This window comes from Vanessa atalanta, chromosome 27 (assembly GCF_905147765.1).
Source record: "Vanessa atalanta chromosome 27, ilVanAtal1.2, whole genome shotgun sequence".
NCBI classification, from domain to species: domain Eukaryota; kingdom Metazoa; phylum Arthropoda; class Insecta; order Lepidoptera; family Nymphalidae; genus Vanessa; species Vanessa atalanta.
The window spans coordinates 4,871,730-4,878,415 of NC_061897.1; positions in this window are offsets into that span (position 1 = coordinate 4,871,730).

Sequence of the window (6,686 nt, forward strand, 5' to 3'; positions counted from 1 at the left end):
TTATTATTACTAATGAAAGCTTTTATACAAACCCATTGAATACATTTATAGACAAAATAATAAATGTGTATGGAGTAAAAAAACCTCCTTTGGATCTATAACTTGCTTCAAACATTTAAGCAGGCAGTCAGACAAAGATAAAGTTACTGTCATTCTTAGTGACATCTATAACTTTTATACATATAATAATATTGGAGTGTCTGTTTTTAATATTAATATAAACGCTTTTTACTAAATGCATATGTATGTATACACGGTACGGCTGGACCGATATTGACGAACTTTCACTAGTAGATAGGTGATGTAATAAGGTGTAACTTATGCTTATTTTATTTTAGAATTATATATAAAGTAATAATAAAGGCACGCTGCAATGTTTAAATATGGTCCAGTACGTATCGTAGAGCCAGATGGTGCAGGGCACCAGGGCCCCGGAGCTCAGGTGTCCCCCTAACCTAAGCTTTGAAAAGAGCGGGTCAGCTCGCCAGCTTCTCTAGAGAACCTATATCCTGCTCACAAGATTTTTTTTTCCAATCTGTAATTTTTAAGGGCAATATAAGTTAAAGGGGGGGCCCGATTCTTTTCCTAACCAGGCCCCTGGCCCACCTAGCTACACCACTAGCTAATCACCATCACGGCGTACGAGACAGTCTTACACAACCCGCCAATATTCCAACATAATAAGATCTCTCAAGTTAATACTGAATATTGTGTTCCTTAAACAAAATAAAATCCAGATTAAAAATAAAGATCAGCTATTTATTGTATGTACGATGATAAAATATTGTACAAGTTAAGTACGGTTAATTATAGCCATAAAATTGATGGGAGATTTATTGTAAAACTTGAACATGCGATATTGGACCACCTGGCTTTAAGCTTAACCGTTTACGTTACGTTGATTATTTCGTTTTTATCAAAACTCGTTCAAGGTTATGATGTTACTTTATAAACGACCAGCTACACTTGGTCTTTTTTTAATTTTGTCTTATCTGTGCCTTTGGTATCTCTCTGCAGTCGTTCATTCATTTTTAAAGAATGATCTTCAAAATTATCCTGGATATATATCTATTTGGATAATTCACTGTCATAGGTTTCTGTTGGTGGCTATTCCATCATCACTCGAGCTTTTTATCACCTGGTTGCAGACCGGAAAATGGGCTTTCAGATGTTAACTTATCACCACCGCTCATAGAAATTGACACTGTCAGAAACATTTACTCCTTACATCGCCAATACGCCACCAACCTTGGGAACTAAGATGTTATGTCCCTGGTGCCTGTAGTTATAATGACTCACTCATTACAACCAAAACAACAATACTACTGTTGTTTGGTGGTAGAATATCTATTGAATGGGTGCTACCTATCACGGGCTTGCACAAAGCCCTACTACCACGTAAAGATAAAAAAAGAAGTAAAAATAAATGATCATATATTGACTTTGACCTTGAATTAAAATAACATAGTTGGTCAAGATCTGAATAATATAGGGCTAATAATATCTTAAATTACAAAAGAACCAAAACGAGCCAACTTTACTATCTTAGTGTGCGTGACAGCTACGACTTGACACTCGCTAAACGTCATACTACTTTACAAGTGTGAGTGTACTTAACCAACTGTTAGCCAATATTTTCGACGCGTTCTCATTTTTCACCACCTATCTGGACATAGAAACAAAAACATGCGTTAAAAATGGTGTTATATCAGTCAGTCATCGAAACTTTAGACGAAAAATTAAAGTGATTATAAGTAAAGAAAAAATTTTTTATTTATTACCATCATAGTCACTACACTTACACATTTTATACATAAAAACATATTTATACTAAATGTAAAGTGTGCGACTCTTTAAGACGGCCACAACTTGCATATTTAGGTACAATACACAGGTATATTTTTTACTAAAATATTTTTATAATACTAAAATACTAGAGATTAACTACTAACTAGATTAAATAAAGCAATAAATATTATAATTAACAAGTTCAGTAATATAATTGATCACGTTAATAACATACAACAAAATAAAATAAATTCGATTAAAAAATGAAGAGAATTAGTAAATAGTAATAACTTAAAAATTTTAATTAATTAATAAATTGAATATTAAATTTAATAATAATAATAACTTTAAATACTAAATATTGTATTATAGATAAATACCTATTTTTCTTTTTTTAATTTTTGCTTTTATTTGTGCCAAGAGGGCACAGATTATTTCGCCAAGATAAAGATCTAAGGTTTGTTGGTTGACTTAAAATGTCGTATGAATTTGGACTGACATGAAGATGTCAAAAATGACAGATAAAAAATTAAAAAGTATCGATACGTAACTAACCTTTAAAACTTTATTAAATACTCTTTTAAAATCAATACGAAAACATGATGTATATTTATCGTACGTATTGATACGACAATATTAAATTTTATCGTGATAATAAATTATTGTAAACGAAAACGGCGTTGTGCATAAATTCCTAAACGATACAATTTTATTATACATTTTTATTTAACAACGGTAATATATTTTTTAAACTGGAATCGATGGTTTTCCTACGTGTATAAAATATATTAAAAATAAAACATACGGACTTTTATTATATTAGCTTCAAATAACAGCTTGTAAACGTCCCACAGCTGGGCTAAAGTCTCATCTTCTTTCTGATGAACAGGCACAGAGATAATATATAATACACCACAGATTCTCATCCTCTAGATGCAGGCTTCCTCAAAATGGTTTTTTTTGCTCCATCGAGCACGAGATGAATTATAAACTCACATTACAAACACAAAATAATCACATGAAAAATTCGTGGACTTGTCCGGGTTTGAACTCAGACACATTGGTTCTGATTCATTCGTGTCAAGTGGTCATCACCGCCAATAGACAATGTAAGAAATATTAACCATTCCTTATATCGTCAATGCACCACCAACCTTGGGAACAAAGATGTCATGTCCCTTGTGCCTGTACACTAGCTTACTCACCCTGCAGACCGGAACACAACAATACTGAGTACTGTTGTTTTGCGGTAGAATATCTGATGAATGGATGGTACCTACCCAGACTTGCACATAGCCCTACCACCAAGTAAATTCACGTCTCAAATCACTGAGTTTAAACTATCGTAGCGACCGAAGTCGGATGATTCCGATTTTGAAATTTTCCGATGTACATATAAATACAAATTTTTTTCGCCGCGTTTTTATCGGCCAGGATGACACACACACACACACACACACACACACTAGTAAATACTGTATTCAAATTGGCTTCATCCAGGCTCCAGCGGTTACTCGGTACAGCGGTCAATCTCTTCTACGTATTTATTTTCATTATCATGGTCTAATGATTTCAAATTAAGAATATTAAATAGTTCGGGTGTTATTGAGTTAAACATTCACATTCTTTAAGTAAGTTGAAACAAACGCGATCGATACTTAACGATATATATTGTAATTTGTAAGTTAATACGTACTAACACACACCCACACAGCTATTAAACAGATTATTTATTGAACTGTGTAATTGATCAATACGCAACAATGTTAACCTTTTTCAATATTAAAAAAAAAATATTATGGCAAAGGTGTAATTTCATTCGTCCAGATTGCCGACTTCCCATTTAATGTCCTTGAAAACAATATTACAGTTTTTTGTTGTAAAATATGATAAATACAAAAAGTAGGTACTCGTGTAAGTTTACCGTTCTGGGTTATAGAGGCATATTTGAGGATTTTTTTAATAATACACATATACTGCAGTGGATGGTTACCCCTGGCCAAATATTTAATAGCTAAAAAAATACAGTAGGACCTTTTTTCAAATGTAGTCTAGGAGGCATATTCCTTTTTATTGTAAGGATGCGTAATAACATTTGTTAGCTTAATGAAGATCTATGAATGTTTACTATATATTATGAATTTCTTAGTTTAGCACTCAAATTATTATGATAATCCTCGAATAATGAAATTTATTCTTATATAAAGTCACTTCATAGTTGTCTACTAAAAGAAAAGGTCTTCTTCGGTGTGATTAAAAATAGTTTTTAATTGCATGCAAACAATGATTTACAATAAAATTTATAAAAAATATTGTTATGAATGTAATGTTATTTTTATTTCATAATACACATGCTTTCAACATCCACAATTAAAAATTTTAATAAAACAAACATTGTATAATAAGATAAGGTGTGTGAAGTTGTCTATTTCGAGCGACTTGACACTTAATGGCGGATTAAGAAGCAACTTCATTGTGTAGATTACATGTCACCCTATCTATGCGCGCGGCATTATAAATCTTTTTAATTATTTTTTCATAACGCTATCGCTTGTAAGTTATGTAAGAAATTAAAATATCTCTTTAAATAACAACGTGTAATAATTTTCCAATACTGTACTTTTCCCATCTCAAATATTCAAATCTCATACCGTCAGTTGTTTTATTAATCACCCAGCAATGGAACATTAAACGGCTATTATTTTACTCGATACAATATCGATAACTATGTCTTGTTTACCTAATAAATACACACGCTTCGATAAATTAAGAAAAACGTCAAATAATTGCTTTAAAAATGCAATAAAGCATCTGTCAAACAAAAAAAAAAACATATAGAAACTTATTTTTAAATGACAGTTAAAATATGTAGACAGATAAAAAAGTACACATCGCAAAATAAAATAGTAAGATCTAAAACACGTTAAATGTCATACGTTGAACCCAGGAAATAGAACTGCGCCGTGCTCTGATATGTAACGAGAAAAATGTATATCTTTCTCGTTTGTATCGTTTATTTTTAAGATAGCGTGGGATGATTCGAATTGATATGTTATATTTTATTATATGCCTTTAAATTGTCAACCCATGAGTTTAAATACCTTTTAGTTCAAATCGGTCTTATGACAATAATGAATAATGAAATCTTGGCACCTTTATTAAAGATGAATGAATTTAAACCTTGTACTTATGAGTAAAATAAATATAGAAGTCACGTTTTTTTTTTTATAAAAAATGTAGGCAGACTGACATATCAACCACGATGTTAAGTTGTAACCATTGAGGCTGAAAGTAATATAACCGTTTCTTAAGTCGCCATGCACCACCAACCTTGGCAACTAAGAACTAACATTCCTTTGTACCTCTAGGTTCATTGGCCCTCACATCATAACTCACCCTTCACACCGAACTACAATACTAAGCACTGCTCTTTGGCGATGGAATATGTGTTCTGTATGTGGTACCTACCAAATGAGATTATTATAAAGTCATGCTACCAAATACCCATGCGTTTTAATATAGTTTTTATTTTTATTTTATAAATAGTTTTTCAAAACATATAAGATACAATTCAATTATTACTTTAACGGCATTTAATTGTGCCAACAGGGTACAGATTATATCGTCAATGTCAAGTACGTAACGTTACATTAGTCGTGTGATGTCAAATGGTGACACCTGTCAAATGAATTATAAATAATCTCGTTATATATGACCTTGAGAATGTGATAACGATGCCCTTAGACTTTAAACCGGTAAGAGTAATAACATTATTTGACAGTACATAAACAGCCTGTAAATTTCCCACTGCTGGGCTAAGGCATCCTCTCTCCTTGTTCATGCGGCTCCAATGCGGGTTGGTGAATACACAAGAATTTCGTTGAAATTAGACACATGCAGGTTTCCTCACGATGTTTTCCTTCACCGCCGAACACGAAATGAATTATTAATACAAATAACCGGATTGAACCCGTAATCATCGGTTAAGATGCGTGCATCTTCTATCATCGCTAACCGTTGGGCCATCTCGGTTGTAAAATTCCGTCAAAATGACAAAGGGCTACATCCAGCTTCGGTAAACGCCGAAATAAGACACAAACATTATGTAGGAGACGTGGAAGATCATCCTATCATATCCAAAAAATGAAACGTGCTTAGTGCGGTTACCCTGCAGCTAAGTTACGATATTATTTGACAGCACTTACAATAATAACACTTTAAATATTATATTAATCAACGATCGATCGAAGGGAATATTTGTAACACTGCTAATGGTAGCTAAATAAACGATACGCTTAATTAGAATTAAATAAACATTAAACGATACTATAATTTATAATTCTATTACTTAACCCTGTATAAAGTAGTTAGCATGTAGTCTAGTTGAATTAATGAACTGTATGTGTGTATTTAAGAGGTTCGCCTCGTCTCATTTTAACATTGTAATAATGAATTGATACAGATTCCAATAATATATTTACGACCGGCTCCTGGATTATAAATTGATGATAAATAATAATTTGCATCCAACTCTCGGCCTATAAAGTTGCGTGTAGTATTTTTGTAGGTGCCGACGAGGTATAATTAATTGCGCGAAAGGTTTATGCAGTAGAGCACTATTAATAAATATTATTTTAATTTCAATAAGTAATTTATAAATATCGAGGGTATTTATTTTTTTAATTCTTAACTTATTTGGAGGCAAGCACTTAAAGATATAAGTTACAAATATTGGACAGTAATTATTATTAAATACTGAGAAAACCTTTATATCGTATCGTATATAGCCGAGGAGAAAAGTTACTGAATTGTTTTGCCTTTGACAATTTATATGTGTACTAGTTTTCGGGCGCGGCTTCGACCTCGTGTTAGGCGCATAGGTTTTAGGCATAAAATTT